This window comes from Eurosta solidaginis, chromosome 4, assembly GCF_040869045.1.
Source record: "Eurosta solidaginis isolate ZX-2024a chromosome 4, ASM4086904v1, whole genome shotgun sequence".
In the NCBI taxonomy this organism is placed as follows: Eukaryota; Metazoa; Arthropoda; class Insecta; order Diptera; family Tephritidae; genus Eurosta; species Eurosta solidaginis.
In genome coordinates, this window is record NC_090322.1 from 188,790,480 (window position 1) to 188,805,758 (window position 15,279).

The following is a 15,279-nucleotide window of genomic DNA, read 5'->3' on the forward strand; positions in this document are numbered from 1 at the left end:
TTTTGGAAAATGCGCGTGGCATTGCCTGCTTTTAAAAGAAGGTAATTTAAAAGTTTTCCAAGCCTTAAGTTGGCAGCTGAGTATGTAATGTTCGGTTACACCCGAACTTAGCTTTCCGTTCTTGTATTTTGGAAATTTTGTTATGCAGCTCATACCTACTTCAACAGTTAACAGGCGGTCAGTGTATGATGAAATTATTTTGAAGTTAAACAATACACACGACAAACCAATTCATCACACGAATAAATGAAAGGCAGTTGATTTACTACTCACACCATTACACAGAATTCCGCTTGAGCACTGAGTATGGAGTAAATGAGATATATGGTTCTACTGCTGGCTTTGCTTATATTTATGTTCGAGAAATCTTGCTATAGAGCAGGTGCGGGGGCTAAGTGGAGTAACTAGTAATCTTTCCTTGCCATTGAATATATTTTTATGTTTATTGGCAAAATGATATTTCGAGCCCATATTGGGCCTATGGGTTAAGGGTACATTCAAGTCACTCAAGCTTCTTCGGTTGTCAATAGCAAAATAGCAAAGTAGCCGTATGGATTTTTTCTACAATAGCTGTGTTCTATTGGGCGATCAGTTTCAATAAGTTGGGAGGTGGATTTATCACATAGTGGAGGTGGAATTATTCAATGTATTCAAATCCAGTTTCATTGAATATCTTTCTTAGAGTTTTGACTTTAGTTCAACATCAATATCGTGAGCTCACAGAACCATACGCAGATAAATATCTTTGCTTATTTCTTACTTTCCCGTTCGCAGCGATCAGAAAAGGTAAATTTTTAAATAGCCTTATCATTCCATTGGCAATATCTTAAACAAAAAAGAATAAATGAAAGAAGAGTAAATGTTTGGGATTACCAAGAACATATGTTTGCAATGGTCTTCGAATTAAAATTTACATTGTAATTTCTTGTTTTTCACCAGCAAATAAAATGGAAATGCCCCTGAAGGTGCTAAAAAAGTTTTAGAAAAACGTCGGGAAAAATAGTGGAATGTTTCATTTGCACTAAGCAGCGATTAGATCGGATTAGCCTATGAAAAATTTAATAAAAAATATAAAAAACAAATAATTTTCAATTTGTTATTAGCTAATTAAAACTTTTAATCCATTTCTTTGCTAACATATAATTTGTTTTCTTACAAAGTTTAAACTCGCTTCACAATTCTAGAAACAAAGATAATAAAAAACAGTAAATTCCATTTTAAAATCATTTCCACCTCTCACAACTAGAGAATTCTTAACAAAGGACAGTAACAATACTAAATAGCCACATATTATCCAGTGCAAATATCTGAAACCTTTGCAAATTTACCTAAATGAAAATGTGCAAAAGTGTGATAAGTATATTAAAATGTTCACAAATAATGGAGACCGTTAAATCAGTCGCCCCCTACTTGTCTTAATTAAGCATATTTTAGTCAATACTGCCCGTAAGCCGCCGCTTTATGCAAACTAATCTTCCACTTTCTACGCTTCAGACTAACAATTTTTTGGCTCTGCCCTTTTCATCGAGTACATAATTTTCAAAATGAGCAAAATCAGTACAAATAAAACAGGATGCTTTTTTTTTTTTATGACAGTTGCTTTAGAATTTCGTTCATTTTCAGTGTTGCTTGCTGGCGCTAGTAAGATAATACCAACAAGTATACTCAAGTTTATAGAGACACTGAAGTATTTTTCTGCCTCCGCATATCCGCTTCCGCTTCCGTTCACGATTTCCTTCTAAAATATTTGACCCTGCTTGCACGTAGTGAGTAAACTTACCTCCCCTTAGATTTTATTTCAATTTGCTTAAATTAAGTTCTTCTCATCGTTGTTTTTGCTTTACATTTTTTTTTTTAGAAATTACACTTATTCGTCTTTTTGTAAGTATGTATATTAAGCTGGGTTGATTTGCATGGACGAAAGTTAACCCATATCGCGCCATCGATTTTTCGATAGGTTTTAGGCTCAGGAAAAAAAAGTTCCACTAAGCATACGACAAATTTCAAATCCCCCATCAAAATATGCCTGCTTACCAAATTTCATCTAGATATCTCTTAAATTGAGGGACTAGTTTGCGTTCAAACAAACGGACAGGGGGACAGACGGACGGACGGACAGACGGACATGGCTAAATCAACTTAGATCGTCCCCTGATCATTTTGGTATACTTATTGGTGGGTCTAACGGTAACATATACATAAAAAATGATTTGGAGCCTTGAAAATGAAAAAAGAAAAAAATCGATGTGGACCAAAACAAGTCCCAAAAACAAAAAAAAATCTTTTTTTAAAAATTGTTAATGCCAACGTTTTTATCGCATAATTTTAAGTGGGATAGAAACTATGAGACAAATTCGTTTTCATCGGCAACACTTTGGCACGTTTCTGAAAAACCCTTAAAAAAAAAAATGGCGAAAAAACCCAAAAAATATTTTTTTTTTCAAAAACTGTTATCGCCAAAGTTTTTAGCGGAAAATTTTGAGTCGGATAGGGTATATATGAAAACTTTAAAATCAAATGAAAATTTTTTAAGTAGGTCATGAAAAAAACCTTAAAAATCAAAGAAAAAAAGTCAAAAAACTCAAATTTTGCAGGCTCAAAATTACTTTTTTGGGTATGCTCAGTGGAACTTTTTTTCTTGAGCCCAAAACCTAAAGGTTAATAAATCGACCCAGCTTAATGTATATGTATATATATATAGGTACTCACCCGCCAAGCTGTCTCATCAGTGTCATTTTGCTTGACACCTCGTAATTGCGCTTTAATTTCTTTTTGCTAATATTTGTTGTTCTTTTTGTTTTTTTTGTGTGGATGTTGCTACGCATGCAAGAACTGATAGCAAGAGCAGCTTTTCAAAATAAAAGGGAAAAATTAAACTTTTAGAAATGATAAAATTGCGATGATCGGGTATTCATGCGCATTGGTCTGTCCAAAATAATTTTTTTATCTTTCAAAGAGGCTAAAAAATTGACGTGTGGACTGATATTGAGACTTTTGATACAAATTTGAAAAAAAATTTTAAATGGGCGTGGCACCGCCCACTTGTGATAAAATCAATTTTACAAATATTATTAATCATAAATCAAAAATCGTTAAACCTATCGTAACAAAATTCGGCAGAGAGGTTGCCTTTACTATAAGGAATGCTTTGAAGAAAAATTAACGAAATCGGTTAAGGACCACGCCCACTTTTATATAAAATATTGTATCGTTTGGTACAAAACGAAAAAATCCATTTATCATCCCTGGTAAAAAATGTTAACGCAATACAAATTCGGGACCAACACATGACCACGGTAGAAAAAAACGAAATTAGACAATTAGCAAAAAAACACCATAATTTATATTCAGAGCCAAACGAAAAACTAACTTATACAACAAAAGTAGTTTCCGAAATTCGCACAAATTCCAACACACCAATATACTCAAAATCATACCCATATCCTATGAGCCTTAAGCAGGAAATTGAAGCTCAGGTAAACAAACTGCTACAGGAGGGAATAATACGCAAATCAAGATCCCCATACAATCACCCGTCTGGGTCGTACCTAAAAAGGACGATGCCTCAAGGGAAAAAAAAGTTGGAATGGTCATTGATTACAGGAAACTTAATCAAGTAACAATCGCAGATAGGTATCCAATACCCGAGATAAACGAGATACTTTCCCAATTAGGAAAGAATAGAATTTTCTCAGTGATTGACTTAAAAAGCGGTTTCCATCAAACTCCTCTTAAGGAATCTGACGTGCAAAAAACAGCTTTTTCAGTGAACAACGGAAAACACGATTTCACGAGACTTCCTTTTGGCTTAAAGAACGCCCCTGCCATCTTTCAACGGACACTGGACGACATACTTAGGGAACACATAGGTAGAATCTGCTATGTATACACAGACGATATAATTATATTTAGTGAGGGCGAAAAATCGCACGCTGAACATATCGACACAATTTTTGAAACTGTAAACAAGGCAAACATGAAAGTCCAGATTGACAAAAGCGACTTCTTCAAAAAGAAAGTCGAATTCCTGCGATTTGTCGTCTCTTCTGACGGAATCTCTACAAACCCAGCCAAAGTACAATCAAAACAGACTTCCCCTACCCCAAAACAATTAAAGACTTACGCGCATCCTTGGGTTTATCCGGATACTATAGACGATTCATCCAAGATTATGCTAAACTAGCAAAACCACTAACATCCCTACTTCGAGGAGAGGAAGGAAGAATGTCTAAAATAGTTCAAAAAAAAATTCTAATAAATTTGAAAGCAACAGAAGCATTCAATAAAATTAAAGCCACCCTCACATCCAAAGATGTTATCCTACAATACTCCGATTACTTTAAAGGTTTCTACTTAACTACAGATACCTCACAATATGCCATAGGCGCAGTTTTGGAACAAAATGGCAAACCGATCACATTTGTTTCAAAAACGTTAAACAAAGCCGAATAAAATTATGCGGTAAACGAAAAGGAAATGCTTGCAATAATTTGGGCTTTAAATTCCTTCAGAAATTACCTATATGGCACAGCAAAAGTTATTATACACACTGACCATCAGCCACTCACCTATGCCTTAAGCAATAAGTACACTAACTCTTAACTGAAACTATGGAAAGCAATACTAGAGGAATATAAATATGAAATACAATATAAACCAGGAAAGGCCAATGTAGTTGCAGATACATTATCAAGGCCATTTGAGTTAAATTCTTTATCAATCGCGACGCACTCAGGCGAGATTTCATCGCACAACCTAATCCCAGCAGTAGAAGGACCCATAAATGTCTTCAAAACTCAAATTCGGATCTCGCTAGGAGATGAAGACTGCTACCAGTTTAAAATACCATTCCCGATCTATCATAGACACTTATTTTGTAAACCCAACCTTTCAGCCGACGATTTAACTGCTCTACTAAAACGTTACCTAAATCCTTCAGTGATAAACGGCTTACTTACCTCTGAAGAAATAATGGGAAAAATTCAGAGAATCTATCCCCTTCATTTTTCCAATTACAAAATTCGTTATATCCAAACAAAAGTACAATACTTAGTAAACGAGGATGTTCAAAATGAGGAGATATTAAAAGAACATAAACGAGCACATAGAAATAGGGATGAAAACAAGAAACAACTAATACAAAAATATTACTTCCAAAAAATTACAGCAATAATAGAAAATATAATTAAACAGTGCAAAGTTTGTAAAGAAAATAAATATGACCGTCACCCTAATAAACTAAAAGTACTTAAAACCCCAATTCCCCTGTACCCTGGTGAAATAGTTCACATAGACATCTATAAAACGGAGAAACGCCTGGTACTAACAGCAGTTGATAAATTTTCTAAATATGCCCAGGTAAGAATAATACAGTCAATGGCGACAAATACTCTTCGCATTTGGTGTACCTAAGACAATAGTTATCGACAATGAAATATCCTTAAACTCATTATCCACACAATCCATGGTAGAAGATCAACTTGGAATTAACATTTTTAAAGCACCTCCATACGCAAGCATAGTTAATGGTCAAGTGGAAAGGTTTCATTCCACCTTATCGGAAATTATGCGTTGCCTTCAAACAGAACGCATACATCGCTCATTTCAAGAACTATTAGATAGATGTACATATGAATATAATTACTCCATACACTCAACAACAGGAAAACGACCTATAAAACATTTTTCGGTAGAAGAGTCTCGATAGACCCAGAACAGTACGAGAATTCACGGCGAGAAAACAAAGAAACCCTTCGGAAAAGAGAAGAAAAAAGATTTAGAAATCCATAATAAAACACGAAAACCCATTAAGACATACACCCCTGGTGACATAATTTATGTTAGGATTGATAAAGGAATAGGATCAAAACTCACTGCTAGATATAGGAAAGAAATCGCCAAAAAAGAAGATAAATCTAGTGTAGTAATTACTGAAAAAGGACGTATAGTTAATAATACAATATGTGTTTTATTGCGCAGCCTTGTAACACTATTAAGCACACAAAACAAACAACAACAGCATTTCAAGTGTACAGCTGGGTATGTAATGTTCGGTTTCACCCGAACTTAGACTTCCTTACTTGTTGCATAATCGATTTTTTTTTTTCTGGAGAACGTTTTGCCTTTTTGGCCATCGGTAAAAATCAAATTAAATGCACCCTTCCTTCATCATGTTACAATCAAATATACCACATAAAATAATCAAAATCGGCTAAAGACCACGCCAACTTTTCCAAACAAAGTTTGCAATATCTCTATGGTATTTAATGGCATGGTTGAGCTAAGAACAAAACTTAACAAATTTTGAAAATGGCCGTGACCCCGCCCTCTTTTTGTTACTCTTCCTAAAATACTTTTAATGCCATAAGTCGAACAAAAATCTCGCAATCCGAACGAAATTCAGCATAAACATTTTACCCATAGCTACAACTGTGTGTACATTGTATTTTTTTCAGCTCAAGTCCATTAGTGTTAGCTTCTGTATCTTTTTGCTTCTTTTTAACGAAGATGTGTTAAAAATAGAACCATATATGTATTAGTGCGAGCATAATATATAAAACGAATGGGTAAGTGATGTTCGTTTTCACCCGAACTTAGACTTTCTTACTTGATTATACTATTGTTTTACAGTATGTTCCACTTTGTTTTTAGGAATTAATGAGCTTAATACCAGTTAGTAATAATTTTTATTCAATTATTATTTTTTCTAATAAAAAACTGAAAAGAAAAAACGTTAGCTTGTGTTTTGTGGTGATACCATTTCGAAAACCCCAACGTTCTCATCGGCAGACAATTTCCTAATTTCAGAGGTTTCACCGAGATTCAAAGAAACGATAACTTGACGCACCCTGTACCGGTCAACCACTGATCTAGCTAATTGTATTTGTTACTTCAAGTATATAACATTTTTATGCTAACAACACAAAATGCAACATTCTGCCTCTATACGTATTTGTGCGAATTATGAAGAATTACATACAAATATTTCGTGAAGATGATAAAGTTGGGATTTTTGAAACGGTACCTATACAATATGCCAGTAATTGTTTGCTTGTTTTCAGTTGTTTCTTAATAACAAAAAATTTTATTTAGACGCTTCACAAAAGTGTCGTATTCGATTTAAGTATTTTCTTGATTCCATGGTTTCGAATACACACATTTAAATGCAGAACTTTTTGCGCTGAGTAAATTTTTGAGGCTATTTAAAATAAAGGAAATTTGTTATTTTCTGAAACTGTCTAATGTTAGTAGTGAGCACAGGGTATATTTTCAAAGATGTCTTCTTTTTAAGGCTGAATATTTCCCATTTTGTTATGCTACACTACAAACAGCTTTATTAACTCACTTTGTTTGCAATTTCTTTGCATTCTATTGTTCGAATTACTTCATTGTTGTAGCTCTTTTATGCAAGTGCAAGTACTTTTATACGTTAATTTAATAGGCTTACCGAATAAGTCATACTCAGGCTTAAATTTGTGTCCTAATCAACTTTAAATACGCCCTTCTCAATTTTATAGCACAATTAAATTACTTTGATACTTTTGTCATTTCGGATGCAAGTATGCTAAAAGTTATATCCAAATGCAATTGTATAATTTTGGTAAGGAAATATGAATGCATACCGTTGTAAAATTAGATCCGCTCGCCAGACCTATATATTACTATCACAAAGAAAGGTGGAGTTTACACTTCGTTGAAGTCCTTTGTCACTGCCGTACAATGGAATATGGCATGTATAATTCCACTACTAAAGCCTGGGAAGGTCCAATATCACTCCTCTCGCCAGTAGCGAAGACATTCGAAACCGTCCTACTAAAACGTCATAAATAGCCAAATATTACTGATTAAACCGGGGAAAACCCCACCACAGGACGGTGCTCGTGGCACCTGACTGTCAAAAGCTTTTGACACAGTCAATCATGGCACACTACTCCAAGCATAGAGGGTTCACCCCCTTGTCTAAAAATATGGATCGTAAATTATCTGAATATTCGGTAAGCGCAAGTTCAATTTAGCAACAAAATCTCAATACCAATAAAAATTAAGCGGGGGGTGCCACATGGTAGTGTTTTGTCCCATTTTTGTTAAATGTCTTCATACCAAAGCTGTCTTCACGACCAGAAGAAGTCATTATCCTTTTTATGTAGACGACTGCACGATAATGGCAGCAGGAACTGTAGTGGAATACACTAACTTTTTTAACCACATTTGCCATCACTTTATTTGCGAATCGATAAATATAACGATTTCGTTATTCAGTAGCTATTTTGTATCGATATTTGTTTATCGACGATCAGCTGTGGTGTTAAATAAACGGCAAGTAAATTGGCTACGTTAAAAATCACGAAATTAATATTTCTGCCAATTTTAGTTAAAAAAGAAAATCGGAACTTTAATTAAATACTTTCAAACACGAAAAGCTGCTTCATTTATAAATCGAATGGCATTTGATTACTTGGCGTACGTTTTATCGCAAAATGAACATTTCACCCCACTTTTTGTCGCATTCGGCTTTTCCATGCAGCTTTAAAAACCCAAACCCGCTAATTCTTGAGTTTACATCAAATAGTCCACCATCTGATTAGCTGCTCTGCTGTGGTACGGCATCTTTGAGTGCTATTACTTGTTGACACCATTCTATTTTAATGTGAGAAATTGGTTATGTCGAGAAATATGAAAGGAATACCTCATTTCCGCATTTACTTACCTTTTGTTAAAATATCTAAAAACTTGCAAAATATTGACTTTTAAAAGCAGTTGGTATACGGAATTTATTTATTGTTGGCATTCCTTTTGTGCTTTTCGCATTTTTTAAATGTTATGTCAATTTAAATGTCAACTATTTCGAGTCGTTAAAACTAAGTTATTGAATACTACAATCGTTAAGGCAAGCAACAAAATCGTTAACTAAAATCTCGACAAATCGCATCGTTATAAGTTAGTGAATCCCACTACTGGCTCTTAAATAGACAAATTATTTTCTCATATAAATAGCTATATCCACAGCCTTTCTGGTTTTTTTACCTCGCGCGAACTGGTTCTATCACCGGCCGAATCCATGGCTCCTCTGTTTACGACGTTGAAGGAACAAATGACGCAATTATCGGATGTTCACATCTTTGGATACAGACTTTCAGTCATCCAAATATCTCAGGGGTAACACTCGCTAAAACTCTTACTTCCAAGGCGCATGCCTGCGAAATTGTATCTGCGCTTCTGGAAAAAATAAAGAAACGCTGCTGACAACTTTAAAACCAATTTGCTGGCCGCTCATGCGCTGTCTGATTGCCTGGACTTTAAAACACACACTGCAAAACGCTCCAGGTCTGCCAATATGCTGCACACAGAACTGCCAATGGATGTTTTTTATGACTCCTGAGTATCACCCACATAGTAAGGCAAACGAGCAGAACGAAATGCTGAATGGACAGTTTTTGGTAAATTGTCACAAATATGAACACAACAGAAAATAACTGCTTGGTCTAGCCCCATCTCCCGGAGGGATAAGGAAACATCTCCGCTAGCTCTATGATGAGATCCGGCATCTGCCTATGTAGTTGTTCGAGCCAGATAACCATAAGGAGGCCCTAAGCCTTATCCACACAGAATCGGTAAACACCTAGTTCGCGCCCTGTGAGCCCCGTTATCACTATACACTACACAACCCTTGCAGATGAATAAAGCAGAATACAAAGTGAGATACGAGTTACTTTGGCCCACCTTCCTATAAGATACTGTAACAGATTAAACTCGTTTTTGTATGTCCTGCATGAGATGTGTCCCCACATGACACCAACCAAGTTTTCAATTGCTATGTAGAATCTACGCCTACATACAGTCCACGCATGTTTAAGCTGCTAGTTTTCTTGGAATATATGAGTGATCTCATCTATAACATGGGGCGATGCATTATTTCCACAACAACGGAAGGTTAGGTTAGGTTGAACTGGCCGGTGCATGAGGACCTCACATAGACTGAATGAGTCCGTAGTCTTAGTCTCACCAGAAGTTTATTTAACGACCAAACTGAAAAACCCTGTCCAAAACCAGGACCTATTTTATAAAATAACTCCGTCTAAAATTGTGAGACCTACACATAATCTTCGACATTTTACAGCCCCGCGCTTGGTCGATCATGTGCACCTCTCGCCTTCTCTTAATCTCGCCCAATCTAGATTTGGACGTCTACGGATGGGCTATTTTTAGTTAGTTCATCCGCTTTTTCATTCGCATCTATTCACATATGCCCTGGACAACGGAAGAAACAGTCCTTTTTTTCCAGCAAACGAGGCTTCACTGAGTCAAAAAATAATTCACTGTCTATGAGTGTAAAGCACACTGTGGGTGAGCATCATTGCTAAATGAAAATATTAATAAGACACCTAACGTATTTTTTTCATAATCCACAATGCGCTATAAAATGTCAATGGCCCAACTAAACCTTCACTTTTATCTTTGCATTAGTTTTGCTCCTTTGTGCTTTGCATACCGGCTGCTTGTTCTTGTTACTGTTGCCTTTTTATTTGTTGTTTGTCTTTTGTTTGCATTTAATGGTGTCTTTAACTCAAATTCTATTCGACTCTATTCCATTCTCTGCCTGGTGCATAAAACTCGCAAAAAAAATCATTGCAGCTTTCGTACAACTTCATTTAATCGGCGAGAACTCGCGCGCATATTGACAGATAAATTTTCGAAAATACAATTCATCAGTGCAGCATTTCGAAATCAGTCAACAGCAGATTTTCTTTACCCAGCTTAGCTCAGTTTTGCGTGAAGTATTTGACTATGATTAATGTTAGTTATTTTAAGTCAATTTTCAATAGAGCACAACTACACACACATACAAGCAAATGCACAAAAGGTCTAACGAATATTTGTAAAATTTGCTCTTTCACCTATTCAAAGTTATGTAAAATCTTTGAAATGCAGCTCTAGAGCTTAATTCAAATAACAATTCATTATAAAACTCTGCTTTAAATCCACAAAACTTTAACAAAGAACTAAATAATATTATAGAGTTTAATGGTTCAGTGATTTTTATTTGTTATGAGAAAACTTTCGTTTTAGTACCGACAGTCATTGGATTGAGTGTGATTCAAAAAATCTGGTACGAAAGATTTTAAAATCTGTGACATCTGACAATTCTTGCTAAAGATCGCCGGTTCATACGGCTCTCTGTTGACCGGCCAGCTGAACTCATCACTCCTAATGGGCATTTTTCTCTCCTCATACCATAGCAGTGATTTCCGCAATATCACTGATTTTGCTTCGGATGATGCTCTTAACTCAGCTGATAAAATATTAAAAAATCTAGTTTCTTAGCCGTTTTCTAGATCCAGCATTGCCTTTAGTCAAACAAAATATCCCAAGCCCATCAATCAGTTAAGCAGCTTCTTCTTGTAGCGAGGTTTTGAGGGATATAGATCCGATACGCTTCGTTACCAGCACCATTAAAGTATTAGTCTGACCATCTCGTAAACAATTTAATATGATCACAATGAAACTTCTAGGCTCGACTCTGTTTAAATTGAAATCCTTCGGAACCCGTAGTATGCGCATATGTATATAGGGCGAGTCCTATCATATGTTTTTATTGCTTGCTCAGTAGCGTAAAACTACAAATTATTCTGCTCTCTTACTACACCAAGGACTTATGACCAGCAAATCGCTAGCGGGTGACATTCTATTCCTTTCTGATTTAAGTTCCTTGACATCGATACTCGCTTTTAAACAGAAAGATTTAGCCTTATGTTATATATCAATAAATCGTTTCTTGACCATTCATAGTTCATGGAATATGCAACCGTGTCTGCAGCTAAAGTGTAGATGCGGAAGATAACATTCAAGCCGCCTGTTAGAAGTAGTTCGGCAGTGTGATTTGACACAATCTCAATCAGCAAAATCACTCAAAGCGATAGCACTATGACTCAATCTGCGAATTTGAACAAAGGTTACGCCACATTGAAACTAGCATTATACTGGGTGAAAATTGTAGAAGCTATAGCCTGGCGGCCATTTATATGCTCCTGCGCGATTCGAGGAGTTTTTAAGCTTTAAAGCTTCTCCAACCCAATTGTAAACCTCACATATTTAGCAGGCGATGCAATGGTGGCTCCAAGCTCATCACGAATGTAGGGAGTGTGCGTGGGAGGTCCTAGAAAGTTCAACGTGCTCATATCTAATCGTGTCCGAACAATTCGGGCTCGTACCTTAATGGTTACTTTTTAGGATAAGTTTAACCTATATATACAGTATAAAGTACCTCTTCCAAAGGTTTAATACTATCACGGATATGGGCAATCATTTCATTTTGAGTGCGAAAGACTCTGATATAAGAACCTTCTTGTGCCAGTTCGACAGTCATGAGAACGAAGTTGAAGACCCCTCTCACCTTCGGGTCTTAAGATATTTTTCGCCTGTTAAGGCAGGTATGCGTTTATTTGCTGTGTTATATTCCAAACCTCTCAACCCGCTTTGAGGGCGGAAACTGCCTCGCGCAGGGTAGGGAGATCCATATGGGAGGAAGTGAGTAGGAGGAAGCAGTATAATGTTTTAAAGAAATAGTGTTCAAATGACAATCCATCTGGTGTGACGTGCTGATAAGTTCATCTGGCTGCACCTGATGGAAGACGACGATGTGAAATCATCCATTCTCTGCACACTTAACAGTTCAGCCTTTCAAGCCGAAAAAAACGTCGTTTCGGCCTTTCAGATACTTACGTCGTATTCTTTTTTATCTAAGAGTATAGAGGCTATACCCAATTACTATGACTAAACTTATCAGTCCTGTCTGGGTCAGGAAAGACTTTTTCGATCCTTTCGAAATCGATTGAGCAATCAGACAAATCAAATTCCTGTCGTGTGATATTTATAGCCTGATTAAGAAGACAAAGAAGCATTCTTTGAACTTGTGACGGACGACGACTACACCAAGATGTCTGATTTCTTTCGTTTTATCGATTTATCGATGTTTTCTCGAAGAACGAAAATCGACACTGATGATGGCACAACACAGAAAACGGGTTTGTCGCGAAAACAAATATACTCCAATGACATCATTTATCCACCCTGTCGGAAAATCAACAAAACAAAATACGGAACCGTTTGTTTCTACAGCAAATTTAACAAAATATAACAGAAAGTTGTTCCACGATTCAAAATATATCAATGCAGTCCTCTCCGTCATCCATAGATTAACCAGCACATTTTTACATTGATGGCCATGGTATTGTTTCCAAGATGTCTCTCAGCTATATGCGCTTTACGCACACAGGAAAAGTACAAAAAAATAAAAGCCCACTTGCTGCCTTAGTCATGCTATGCAAAAGCTGAAGATTAGAAACAGCTAGAGCGAACCGAAATGACTACAGAAACTTGCCAAGTGATAGCAATTATGGGCTTTTCGAATAAGCGCCAATTCAAAGTGATGATAATTAATCTCTCAGCATATTTGGCTTGATGTATGGCTCGGAATTATAGATGGTATCGAGAAAATGGGAATTCTTTAGGAAAAGTTAGTTTTCCTTCTCGTGATACCAACGGCGTGTTTCGAAGCTGACGCAGAAGACGGATATGATGTTGTTTACAAAGAAGTATAAGATCCCCATTTGGACTAGAGATAAGCTAAGTGGGTGCCCCTGCAGGAGAAACCTTATACCAAGTATCTATAATTCATCCAAGACAGTAAGTTATTGTGAAAGCTTAAAGTGGAGAAGCGAGCCGAGAAGACCTCCACGATTTGGCGGACGGCCACACAAAAAGGTACTTTCATAAAGAAATAAGAGGGTTTATGCAGGCTTTTAACGCGAACCCTGCATATCCGGCTTTAGACCTGGTGGCGAAGAACATACCGCTAACAACTGCAACGAGATTCAATGCCTCGAAGCAGCTTGAGCGCCTACCATACGGCCATAATAGTATAGCGTCTTCAAATATTAGACGAACTGACTACCTAGCTCCTCACCTGTGCTTCAATGGATCTCTTAGAGCCACAACATAAGGTGAAATGTTAGTGCAAGGATGTTAAAACGGCAGGGAGGCGATACACGTGTACACCGATGGTTCCAAAATAATGGAAGAAGAGGGTATACTTGTTGATCTGGAAATAAGCAGATTCGACGATCAGCCAGATCACTTTAGTGTTTTCGGGCAAAAGAGGAGCAGCGACTAAAACTGTAGGAACACGTGTTGAAAATAGCTTAACTTCAGACGCGTAAATTTTTACATTGAAATCCAAGCAGCAATTAAAGAAATAATCTCTCACAGGACAACATCAAAAAGTGTGTTAGAGTAAAAGCTATATCTGGAAAGAATCGCGATGGGAAGAATTATACATTTATATTGGGTTTCCTGGCATATGGGAATAGGTGGAAATAAAAAATGGATGAGTTAGCTGAAAAGTAGGCGAGATTAAGAGTAGGTGAGGGTTGTACATGATCGACCAAGAGGGAAAGCATGTACTCCAGGTTAATACTCCAGCTATAAGGAGTAATACAGCTATCAGATATAGAAACAGCAAGTGCGATATACAGTAATCCTGCACAGTACTAATTTCTGCATAGGTAGCCTTGGGCCGCGCTTCAAAAAAATAACAACGCAGAGTTGTCGGGATTTCGCCTAGTCAGGATATTGACTTGTTGAGATTTCGTCGTGTCGGGATTTTGTTATGTCTGGATTGTGCCTTGTCGGGATTTCTGAAAATTGTTGGAATACTTTTCTGTCGGTATTCTGAAAGGTGCATCCGTCTAAGTGAACTACAACAGATCAACTTTAGCTGAACCCAATTCAACAGCTAAAGTATTTAGTTCTTTTTATTTGGATGGAAAAACCTTTTGCTATGAGTCCGCCAATGTGACGTCTTATAACGGAAAATATCAAGTACTAAAAAACAGGATCAAATAGGCATATGCTAGCATATGCATTCAAATTACTTTTACCGCAAAATATCAGAGATTGTGCTCGTATCCAACTTTAAAGAGGAAAATGTATCAAGTAACGAAAACCCGGCATATAAGTGTCAAATAATCACATTCACTTGTGAAATTGTTTATACGTAAGGCTGACGATAGAGTGCAAGCGAAAAGTGTTGCTATATTATGATAAAAGAAGCTACTTTAAAGCTTCCTTCTTTGCTTATTTAATATTTTATTTTAATATTTAAAAGTCGATTTACTAATTACAAATATTTTCAATGAATTTTTATACTTAAAAAAGAATTATCAAAGAAAAGTATAAAAAGATATTTCACATACATAAATTACAAACATAGTTATTTAAAAG

At 36.3% G+C, this 15,279-nt stretch overlaps 1 protein-coding gene across 1 annotated transcript in view; it reads left to right on the plus strand.

Annotated features, from left to right (window-relative positions):
- The window catches only part of LOC137250787 (uncharacterized), an 865,562-nt gene that overhangs the window by 642,070 nt on the left and 208,213 nt on the right, over window positions 1-15,279 (plus strand). The gene's annotated exons all lie outside the window — the stretch shown is intronic.